General features: G+C 35.4%; 1 long non-coding RNA gene across 2 annotated transcripts in view; it reads left to right on the forward strand.

Annotated features, from left to right (window-relative positions):
* Positions 1-638: 638 nt before the first annotated feature.
* The window catches only part of LOC117244290, a 77,125-nt gene continuing 64,985 nt past the window's right edge, over positions 639-12,778 (forward strand). For both annotated transcript variants that reach the window (XR_004497061.1, XR_004497062.1), the window contains exons 1-2: positions 639-779; positions 2,639-2,681. This is a non-coding gene — a long non-coding RNA (uncharacterized LOC117244290). The remainder of the gene's footprint in view (positions 780-2,638; positions 2,682-12,778) is intronic.

Consider the following 12,778-nt stretch of genomic DNA (forward strand, 5'->3'; position numbering starts at 1 on the left):
TGGGATTTTCTGTCTGGTTTTAGTAGAAAAATCATTCAGAGAGCTTGCCTCTTGTCATTCAAGTTTAGTTATACAGAAGTTACTGCCTGCATTATGGGGAAAAGAGAAGAGGAATTTTTTATCAAAAGAACACGAAATGTGCCACTCTTTGAAGATACTGTATTTAAATAAACCCCATTTGGAACTGAAATTATTTTTTATGTTTTATTTTGGACAAAGATGGAGAGAGGAAGAGAAATAGTTATAATAATTTCTAAATGGATACAATTATAATTAGAAAGCTATTTTCAACAGGTTTGAATTAGAACAGCTCTATTGCAATCCATAAAACTGCATGCCTTTGGCAGATGAAAATCTCTCTTGTGGTATCTGTGGTATTCTTTATACTATCTTGCTGTTTTTCCCCTCCCAACTTTCTCTACCTCTTTTAATTCCAAAGTGAAGGATCAGGAGTGTTTTAAGAGCAGATAAGATTAAAGTATCAAGGTGGTGGATGTTTTTACTAATCAACAAGCTGATTAGTCTCAGGAAAGGCAAACAGATTTGGCCAATAATATTCCAGAAGACATTGAGAGGCCATGCCTAATGCAGCAGATAAAGGCAATAGTTATTTTACTTGTAGAGGTGACATTCTTGAAAGAAGTTGGGGTTGCAGTGACAATAGCTGTCCTCCTAAAATGGATCAGAGCTTTCTGTATAAAAAAATAACAAAGAGGAAGCTGAGACTTTTCTGGTAGGTTTCCCAAGATCTAGCCCGGAGGGATGAAGGCAAAATCATGGTGAGTTTACAAAAATTGAGAAATTGGTTTGGCTCTCTGAATGTTTGCAGTCTTTCAGTTTCAGCTGGCTTAGAACCCTTCTGGTTCTGAGATTCAATGGAAGGGCAATGAACACAGGACAAAAATTTATAAAAAACATTTCTCTAGTTAGGTGTAACGTACTTTCAGGAGCATAAGTTTCATCTAGTAATGCATTTGTTTCTGTAAACAGCCTGTGAATTAATTAGGATTTAGAAATAGTCATTGCCTGATGAAGGCATATAATTTATTTGTTGTTAGGAACAATAAAGGGTCTACCATGTCTAGTTTATACTATTCAAACTTTGAAATCTGTTAAACTAGTAGATATACAAGAGTAAAAGATAAAGAGAAAATATTTATTTTTTACGGTTTTCCATGTGTTACATTTGAACACATATAAGATCTGATGTTCAAACAGTCCTTCAATCTCTCTTGAAATGCCACAAGTACTTTTTCTCCATTATTTTAAATATATTTATGTAAACATCAGTTAAGCTCCCTCCTGCCTCAATTAAATGTGTTTAACAAGTAATCAATCTGAATTAACAGCAGGAGACTTCATGCCATTCATATATTTATAACAGATGTGTTCAGATAATTCTGTGCGTCTATCTGGCAATGAAGGGAATCTGCTGTGAGTCACCAGTTTCCTGGGAGAAGACTTGAGGCACACATCATCTTAATTAAGCCTTGTTGCTTTAGGCTTCTGACACTTGGGATGAAGTTAAATAATAGCTCATTAGTTTCTGGGTATCAAATACTTGTCCTAGTGGAACTTTTACATCTCATATGAAGAAAGGCCTTTGAAAAGCAAATCTTGAAAGACTTTTCTGTTAATACCTTTAGGGAAAGAGAGGAAAATATTTTAACAAATGCATAGTAAATAACTTATTTGATTCCTAAAACTCAAACCCCACAAATCAGCTGCTTGGAAGTATTGGATCTTCTTTTAATATATACAAGAGTAAATATAATGGGGAATAGCTATGTGTGAGAATGTTTATTTGTTATGGTTTTTATGTCAGCCTGTATTTTAGTTTTTATTTAATCTAGATTTTTAGCCACTTAGGATGTTTGCCCCTGAAGTTCCCCTCTTGACTTCATTGACATTTCAAGGTTACTCTGAAATTGGGCACTACCCATTTGCTTAATGTGGAGCAGTAGCTAGGGTAGCAAATCTTATGCCTTACTTACCTGGGAGATTTGAATCCCCAGACAGACTGAAGCCTTGTAGAGAATTAGATTTAGTTCCACATTTAAAAGTGTGGACTGATTCTACTGTGACTGAATGAGTTTTGTATCTTGAAAGCAAAGCTGACACTAAATGAATGTTTTCTGTCCTTCACCAATTTGTAAATAGCACTCACCAGGGCAGTGTTTGGTGTCACAAATGTTTATGCTGCAAAAACCTCACAAGTGGACAGTTCACTCAACCTCTTGGGAAAAGTGGAAGAGATTTCCTTATATTACTTGAGACATATATATTTATGGCATATAATCTATATGCTATCTGGTGAGACACAGGTGTAATAAAATAGGGAGAGAAAGATCTGAGTGGTGGTGCTGTTTGTAATTAAAGAATTCACTATTGAAATATTTTATTCTTTTCCAATAAGATGAATTTCATAAATTAGAGACATTTCTTTAGAGATGTATTTCTGAGCTTCATATGGAGGGCAGTTAGGAAAACTCTGTAGCTTTGTGGGAGCTACAAGAACAAACATTATTTCTCAAGATGACTCTGTGCAAAATTAAGGACCTCTTATCCTTTCGTCATTAAGTAGTTTTTTCTTATGATTACAAGTGTATTCACTTTGTCTTTTTGTGGTGATGTGCAGGCAGATGGGAGCAGCAGCCAACATCTTACCTAGGATGTAGAAGGTAGGAATTCATTCTTGCAGCAGCTTCTGGGCCAACTGGCATCTGTGTTAGCATGGGGCATTTTCTTGCATTGTGGTTGTGTAGTCATGGCAGGAACACTCTTAATATGACTTAAAGTACAGATAATCTAATATAGTCAGCTTGTGTTGTAGAAGATATTTTATACTTGATATATATAATTTCTGTCACTCATCTGTTAGTTTCTGATGAAATGGCTTTGATCTTGAGTGAAAGGTTCTCAAAATAGTAGCAAGAATTGATTTATGGTCAATTAATGGTCAATGTTTCAGCATCTTCAAGTCTAATTCTTGAGTCATATGTGAAGAGCAGGTAGTATCAATGTGCTGATATTAACATTAACCATCTGGAAGGTGCATCTGAACTGTACCTTTTCCTCTGCTAATTGTGTTTTCCCACACCAAAATGAATAAATGGAAAGACAAAATACAGCACTGCTTTAGGCAGGTGGGCCATGCAATAGTGCAGTTTTACTAGTAAAATTGCTTAAACCACTACACTAGTAAATTAGTTGTGGATATGATCATTCTTTAAAGCACATATGAATCCACACATATATTGTGGACAGTAACTTATCAAATTGAGCTGCTTTTATGAATGGTTCTGTGCACTTGGTGATGAGCAGGGTTATTTTGTTGATATTAATATGCTGGTATCTGATGTAGTTGTTATGAATAGTTCAGCATAATTAAAATATATAATATTTTAATATAAATATTATTATATTTTTCATAATTCAAAACAGAAAAGGCTTTCAAAATTAACAGTTAATGAAAATTGAATTAAATAATTTTGAACCTATTTTATTCCTTAGCTTTTACTCAAGTTATCAGGCCTTAACTCATGAGGATCTGCTTGCTTTCTTAGAAAAAAGCAAAAGAATCCCTAAACACCTTTGTGTTCTCCTTCTTGAGGAAAAGCAGGGTTTAAAAAAAAAAAAAATCACTTCATTGCATATGTTTGATTCAGTCCTGGAAAATACATTCTAATCCTTCATTCCAACAGGAGGGATAACATTATGCTCTTAAGTTGACACCATCTTTCTAAATAGTAAAAACAGTGAAAACTTTGGAATATAGTTGTGCTGGGCCAATACATTTTTTTGCCAGTCTCAACAAGGTGGTGCTCTCAGTTGAATCTAATTAAGTTAACAAAAAATATAAAAAAAGGACTAATAACTCCAAAACAAGGTGTTTAATTTGCTATATGAGTAGAAATTATCCTTTTTGTTCAATGGTTAATTTTGAAGTGTTCATTGATCTCCTTGAGGGAAGAGATGCCTGCTGTTGCAGTTGGTGGGAAAGTTTCAGTTTATAGGAAAGGTTATTCCAGTTTGCCACAAGCAAATGTTTGAATAATTCTTCCTAACAGAGGCAGCCATTTAATGTCTTATTGCCAGGAATGAAGAGCTCCTGTAAAATTTGAATCCACTCCAAACATGAGTTGAACTCACTTAGGTTTCCATTTCAGTTCTGTTAAAAGATGCATATTAGCCACTCAATCCAATCCTCAAGTTTTATTCCAAGCTGTCTCAAAATTAAAGGTGATTCTCATGAAAGTAAAATTTTAGTGCTCTTGGATATTGAAATACAAAATGGAGTTTAATGTGTTTAAGTCCTGGGCAGATAGAATTTGGGTGTTTTTTGCTTTTGTTTTGTGTTTTTTGATTTTTTTAAAAATTAAATTAAATTTCCATTTCCTTCCTACTTTTCCCCCTCCTATTTGTAAGTGTAAGTCCCCATATTTTCTGCAGATATTTTGGTAGCTCTGTTTTGCTTGTGGTACTAATCCTGTCTCACAGGCTCGCAAGTCAAGTCTTGCTATGTTCATCACACTGAATTTCCTTTTCTCAGCATCAGCTAAATTTAATCACTCCCCTGAGCAGAGATGGAAATTGAACTTGCCTCCAGCCCACTTCAGCTTGGCAAATACTGGTGTGATAGGAGTGAGAAAATGAAAATGGTTGCAAAACCCACTGCACGTAATCCCTTAATCCAATATTGAGGATATTTGGTTTGCTGTACAAATATTGAATACCATCACAGAACACAAAGGAAACATTGAAAGAGATATGAACACTATTCTTTCTGGGGAGAGCATTGGGAAGGAAAATGTTTTTCTTTTACAAAAATTAGAGATGTAGGGGTGGCCAGATATTATTTGTAACATTATGATGTGAGAATTCATTTGATGATTCATCCCGATCTTCCTTTCTTTGGTCCACAGCTGTCCTCTGGTTAGATAATATCTGCCTTCTAACATTTTCAATTGGTTTGAGTTTGAATTATGTGATTATTTTCTGTTCTTATCTGTGTTGGTTATAGTCTCTTAACATAATTTAGAGTCCTAATTCTGCTGGGAAGGAGAGGAATTTTTTTCTGTATTTTTGATGGGTGATTGGGGTGTAAACTGAAGTCTAAGCTTGTCCTGGAGCCTTTGCATTTGAACACACTTAACTTTTGTTTTGCTTTTAAAATGTCAGGCCCCATCTGTGCCTATAAATCTCAGCAATGAATTTAATATGTCTCCCTTATAGTCAGCTCTGGCATGGCTAAGAACTGATTCTGATTCTAAATTGGTGTAGAATAAAAGAACACTAATGAAGATCAATATAGAAGAAAGCACCCTCTCCCTATAATTTTAAAAAAAAATCTATTTAATGTATCTTATCTTTTCTTTCATATTTTTCCCCACAAGACTTCACCGAGGACTTCAGTGGTGGGAAAAAGCACAGTTATTGGTTTGGTTTGGGAAGAGGTAAATTTTGAACTGCTTTGCTCAGTTCTCTGCATGTGTGGGACATCAACCTGAAAGTCACTCTGAGAAATGGCGGTAGCAGCATTAGGTGATTGCTGTGATTTTTTTTTTCTTTTTAATTTTACACCTATAGTTAAAACTCTTTCTGTGCACACTGTAATTCTGAGCTTTTTTCTTTTAATATGTTCTTTTTATATTATGGATCCTGACTTTCTTCATGGGCACACTGGATTTCTTAGAATGCAACCTGAAAGAAACCAGTTCTCAAATTTTCCTGAGATTCTGAGATTCACTAATGCAGTCTTTAAGTCCTTAATTATTTTAATTGTTGTATGATTTCAAAATTTTTGCTAAATTAAACATCTTGATTTTTTTTTTTCAAATGACAAAATCTTTGCTTGTGTGCATTATGTTGTTTCTTTAATTTAGAGAAATGGATATAAACCTTCCAAGTTCAAATTTTCCCTGAACAACATAAGCAGTTTTTCAGTGGTGGTGGATCACGGTGATTTAGTCAAACAGCTCATAAGCTTATCATTCTTCTGGCTGCTCTCCTTGAATATGAGATATGTACAGTTGTATATCTCTGTTGTAATGTTCCTCATAGGGTAGGGCTGCAAATCTGATAGCACACAATAGCACTGAACATTAACTGATAGGTAGCAATTTGAAAAAATATAATTCATAGCCAAAGGGTTGATTAGTATTTCCACCAAGAAAGTTAAGACCATCGTGAGTTTTGTCCTAGGAGTGACAGGTAACTTTCTAAGACTTTTAAGGAAGGCTTTTCATCTCTAATTTCTAGATGTATGTACAGTTTTGCCTGTGAGGCAAGATGTATGAAAACTAGAGTTTAGATCTGCCAGATCTCTGGTCTCAATCTAACATAATACTCTGTCCATGGTGTTATTTGCCTGGAGATATAATCTCACCCCATGTGCCCTTTGAGCTGTCCAAAACAATATTCTTCAATGAGTGTAGCTCTGAGCCTGAGCTAACAACCCTCATTCAGGAGTACACAGCCTATGGCTGAAAGCTGCTCTCACACAACTCCTCATACCACAATTGGCTGAATGTGAGCAGAGCTGTCCTGAGAAGCAGGTAGGATGCCAGCTTGTGAGAAATCAGGCAGAAATCCCCTCACCCAAATTTAAGTATGCTGCAATGAACAGATAGTGTACTGCCATGAATATGGGTTTCGGTTTTCACTAGCGTGGTCATAAAGAACGCTAGACCCAGTAAGGCTATTCTCCAGTGACTGCCTCATTTTGTTTGTGTAGCTTTTACTCCTTCCTTCTCTTTTGTAAACAAACCAGCCTTTTTGCTGGAACTGCTTATTCTTCCAAAGGACAGATGAGGTAAAAATATAACCAATGCTTGGTTGCTAGTCTACCTATTCAAATATAGTCTATGATAATATATTTTCTGTGTTACCAGGAGTCGTGGTCAATCCTTGATCATTGTTTTTGTTGTTTCTTGTGTTGAGATAGAAATGCTGTAGGGAAAATTTACTTGTTAGCCATCATACATTGTATTTAGTTTTTTCCTACAGAATAGGGAAATAAGGTCACCTCACTACTTTTGAGTTGCATAAAATATGTACATGCAGTTTACTTATCATAGCATACCCTCTCAGCTGAGGACTTGGAAGCTTGAAGAAAACTAGCCACATAGTGTCTTGGGGAGGAGGAAGAGGAAGGAAAAGATATCCTCAATTTCTTAATTGCTAGCAAATTGGAACCTAGTTTTGACTAGAATTTAGGTAGCAATAAAGAACTTCAAAATAACACACCTTTCATCCAATTTCTTCCCTGCCCCACTGCCAAAGTACTCTACTACTCTGAAAAAGAATGTTTTGTTTTCCAGGAGGAGTCTCCTGAAGAGACTTAATGGGTTTTGGCAGTTTGCAGCCAAGGAAGATACAAACTGAGTTTTCTCAGAAGAGCAATAAAATATAAAATAACAAAATATTTTTTTATCTGCTGTCAGCTTTTAGGCTCTATACTTGGCAAATCATCTTGTGTAAAGCCGGCAGGATATTTGATCAGATCTTCAAATTTAGAGATGCATTTTAGCAAAAGAACATATACAGACACAAACAGAGTTTTGGTGGGATTTTTTTGTTTGGATTTTTTTTTGTCTGTAGACTAGAGCCTTTTAAATTTATTAGTACTTCTCTATACATATAGGTTAGGAAAAAAACCTGTTGCTTTGCTTCTTCTTCTTAGCTATGTAGTTTTAGACTCGCTACAAGGTAAAAGTGTTAAGTCATACCTTAGTGGTGTCATTTGTCGTTAGAACATGGAAGTGTTGCAAGATACAGTTAGTACTGGTGATTACATACAAGTTGCTTTCTCATCCCTGCTGTTAATAAATTCATGTCCAGTGGTGGTGTAAAGCAAATAGATCTCAATGAGACCTTCAACTGGAGCATGTAGTTGTGATGATTCTTTATAATAATAGTGGACAAGTTGAAAAGTGTAATATAAAATGAGAGTGCCAAGAATTTGGGCTAAGTTGATAAAAAAAGGTGTGAAAACCTCCTGCCAAAATGTGATTGGTGTGACAGCATTTTGTCGTTATCCTTGGCTTAGGTTCTGGTTCTTTAAAATGGTACATGCTGCTGAAAGCAAAGAATGAGATGTCAGTAGTTGTGCTAAAGTGGTGTTAAACTCAGGTGTTTCTTCTCAGCCACAGAGTCTGATTTACTGGTTTTTTTTCGTTTCTCCAGTGTTGTTGTGTTTGACTATCATTGACTTGGGAAAATGGCTTTATTGCTGTTTCTTAGCTTCCTAAAGATATCTGTTCTTTTAAAGGTATCAACTTGGTAGTAGAAGACTATGAAAGTTTAGTAAGCTTTGATCCAGACTTGTGAAAAGTTAGTAGTCTTTTCCTTTATGCTGTCTTTGTGAAGTCCCTTGCAGTACAAAGGGAGAGGAGAGCGGAACACTGTTTTTCAGCAGGTAAAATGCCGCACGAAGTTAAGTTATTCAGAGTGGACAGATATTTAACACATTTTGAAAAATCAATATAATAATGTATTTTTCTGTGGGATGTCAGATAAGCACTGTCAGCTTCAGGTTGTATTATGCTTTGAAGCATGAGCATAAAGTCAATACACAAATTTGGCCTCTGATTTTTTCAATTTAGTTTTATTTTGTGTAAGAAATGGAATTGCATCACCTGATTACCAGATTTATCAAGTTTTAAGCTAAATAAAATCAACCTGTATTCCTTCAGCAGGATGCCCCCTAAGATGGGGGCAAAGCAGAGTGCACCTACTCTGCTGTTCAGGTTTTCTTGAATATTTTATTTCCACATTTGAATGGCTACCTGACACGTCTTGACTTTAATAAATATGCAAAGAAAATGAAGTGTTTAAAAACATAACAGGTAGGCTTTCCTCACATTTTTTAGTTTCAGTTCAGCTTGATCAACACAGCAGTCAGATTATGCCAAATGCTTGGGTGGAGCTTGGCATTGGTTGCTCCAGAGTAGGTGTTGAATGTTGTGCATAGTGGTATATTATTGACTGTGGGGTACCAGCAGGCAGCTAAAATAGTGCATATTTAGTGTGTTTATTTGTATTTGTCCGTGGATAAAACAAGGTGGAAGTCTTGTGTTGGTCTTTGTAAGTGATTATTTGGTAATGTTAGTACTGAATAACTTTATAGTTTCAGTTTTTGTGGCTTTGTGTAACCTATTTCTCACTCGGTTAATTAATGGAATTTAAAATGTTTTTGGATGATCATGCATGGGGAGGTTGGATAGCAGACAGAAGTTGGAGCTGACTGTGGTTTGACCTTACTGGAAGGCAGGGTTTATTAGGGTTAGTTGCAAGGAGTAAATTTAAAATGCAGCATGATCATTACATGTAACTGATTACTGAAGCTCGTGGTTTTCTGCCTGCCTGGAAAATGGGGGGAGGCATATTGAGAACATTTCCAATGTACATTTTACTGAGATTTTTGGAATGGAATAATTACAAGTAGTAGAAATCAGTTCTGAACTAAACAAGGAGCTCTCTGAAACATCCAGATCTGATAGTGGTTTGTTTTCCTACTAGAAAGCTCAGAAATCTGATAAAAATTGTGAAATAAATAATGAGGTTCCATTAGCTACACTAGGTAGAATTTTATTTTGCTAGTCTTTTATAACCTTTCTGCTCTGTTTTGCTTTCTGACACTTTTCATCTGTAAATGTATTTAATTCATAATGTTTTCAAGAACATTCTTTGGAAAAACTACTGTGAATATTTTTGATGTGGTAAATGTGCTGTCTTATCAAGAGACTATACATTTGAAATGTATCATCAAATTTCATTTCATCAAATGAAATACATTTGATGCTTTTGAGTGTAATTATTATAACATAAGACATGGCAACATTTAAGCTGTTGCTGCTTAAATGCACAAAGATTTTGTTTTAACTTGAGGTTGAAGAGAATGGTCTCTCCATGATTTTCTAGTCTTCTATCAACAGATCCAAAGTGAGCTGCAGAGTTTTCCACACTCCAAATTTGTTTGAGATGTAGACCCCTATTCCTAAATACATTCTCCCACTGAGTGCCCTAAAATTCTGTGCTCTGTGCATGGCAGTGTTTTCCTCAACTCAAGTATGCTACTAAGGAATCTGGAGGACTGTTAGCCACAGACACTCAAATATCTCAGCTCTGTGTTTGGGGTGGATAACAGAACAAGCATGTCAGTCACAGCAAGGTTTGGGTAAGCACAGAATTGTGCTTAATTGGTCTCCCAGTAAAGCAGAGACTGGATTCAACTGAGCTGTAGCTCATGGTGCAACAGGAGCCATGAAATTGAACTCCAGGGAGGTTTGTCCTGAATCATCTTAGAGTCCTGAAGTCATGGTTCTGGGATCCTCTCTACTGACCTATGCAGCCACTGCAGTGACAACACTGCATATTCATGTGGCTCTGTAGCTGTCTGTAGATTACAATTGCCAAGCAGGGAGAGGGAGAACATAAGAAAAGGAAGGCCTGATGTGTTTGCGTTGTCAAACACTTAACAACTCTGAAGTAAACTATTTACATTTAATTGTTCTCTTATTTTTTACACAAATGCACCCTTAAAGTGGTATATGCAGATGTATGATGATTCTCCATCTCTGGTTCCTTTTCTTTCAGAATTTTTTTTTAATTGAAAAGAGGTAATTTGGGAAGTAAATACTAGAAAAACAGCAGAATAATGATCTACACAAAAGCCAGAAACAGTATGAAAAGTATTACTGAAAAAATCTTCAGTGGGTCATCATATACACAAACTGGTTTCATCTTGCAACATAAATTGAGTAAGCTTGTATTTCAAAAATAAAAATATCACACTTGAAGATGGAAGCCTTATTTTTAGGGTAGTTCTGTTGTGTTCCCTAGAATTAAAAAAGGATGTGTTTTGAATGAAGAGGATTAAATGGTGACTTGAAAGACAGGAAGGAAAGCAAGGAAATGCCTCACTGTGGTAGGCTGAGTTAGGGCTTTGTGGAAATAGCACTTTGAAAAGGTAGTGAAAGTCAGACATATGGGGTTGGCGATGAAAAGCTGTGGAAAGGCCAGTTGAATTGGCTTAAATTCAAAATCTTGTGCCTGATGACATAAACTAACCTGAAGTAAGCATCTGCATATGGATGCTACTTAGATAACTGTGTGTTATAGAATCTCTCGAGTTGTCTCTGAACCATTATCAGGCACAGAACCAATATACTAATAAAGTTCCCTGTGACAAGTGCTAAAATCTATACACATTAAAAAGGTTATGAGAAATGACTGACTGTAGTTCATATGATGTGAACATGTCTTAGTTTTCAAGTGATCTTGCTGAAAAAGTTTGCTCTGAAACTTAGTCATCAAAAATGATGCAATCTCTATAAATAGTGAATTAAGAGTCTTATTAATGAAACTCCTAACCTCTTTCCTCATTGGGAAAGTTGCTAGGCTTTGACATCTGAACATCAGTTATGGAACATAAAGGTTGTATTGGTGTCAACAAAGTCTCGGCAGACAAGTCCCCATGAAGTTTTGTGTTCCGAGATCAGAGCTTGTCTGTGGATGAGTAGCTGGGGGTGCTTCAGCTCTCCTTTCATACCCATTGGTGCAACATGCCATCTTTCTTCCTTTATTGATTGTGTGCAGATGAGTTCCAGGGAAATACAAATTAATTAGAACTCTTTTTGACTAGCATAGCATAAATGTCACAATTAGCAGTATTTTGGATAATTAGGTTCTATGCTAGAGAATTCCACTATTACATTTGGGAGACTGCTAGTTAGTAGAATCCTGTTAAATCAAAATCTGGGTGCATAGATACTTTGTAGTCTCTTGGGAAATCAAAATGAAAATATTTTAAAGGGGAATTGATTAATGTGCTTCAGCTAAGAAGTGATTCAGAAATTATTTTTCCCTGTCTGGGAGGTAATTCACTTGTTGCCTGTCATTGAATAGTTTGGGTTTGATTGCGGGAACACTTGTTGGAGTCATAAATCAATCAATGGACTACTTATGTCCTTGGAGTTATGTCTGTGCATAAATAATGGCAGGATCAGCATCTGGCACTGTAAATTCTCTAATAGAGAACCATATTGTTCTGTTTGCAGTGTTTCATTAAGGCTCAAATTAGTATTTCCTCTGCATTGGAATATGTGTAAGACTTCAAATTATATTTAATGCCTAATCTTATTATTATACATAAAAATAATGCATTCACAATGATATGAACACTTTAGTCTCCCTGATATATTTATTCCCTTCCAGCACTGGTGAAGTAGGAGAATGCTTAGATGACAGAGCACTGAAAAAATGAGGCACTGAAGCTGAGATGCTTTTAAATGTCTTTATTCCATTAATTTTGATTATATAAATAATTTTATGTATCTGTTTACAGAGAGCTTCTGACTGAAGAGGGGATTATAACAAGATCTGAGTCCCAAAGGCACACTTGGTCTTTGGATGGCTATTCCCTCAAATAGCTGCAACAATCTTATACCTGTAACATTTATTTAAAGAGGTCATTGCCTAAATGAATGTGTTCTGTTGAATGCTATAGTTTCCCAAATTGCATGTATATATATATGAATGTAGAATTTTAGATCTTTGAAGGGAAAACTTCATGATTTTATATGTAGTGTATTTATATATATAATATATATAATATATAATATATTTATTATTTTCTATATATTCATATATACATTATATTTTATATGTATTTTATATGTCAGTTCTCTTCTTCCCTGAAATGCTGACTTTCTTGCCTTTTTTATCTTAAGAAATAATGTATTCTATAAAAACGTGCAGGGGATATAGACATATA

This window comes from Parus major, chromosome 4 (assembly GCF_001522545.3).
Source record: "Parus major isolate Abel chromosome 4, Parus_major1.1, whole genome shotgun sequence".
Lineage (NCBI taxonomy): Eukaryota > Metazoa > Chordata > Aves > Passeriformes > Paridae > Parus > Parus major.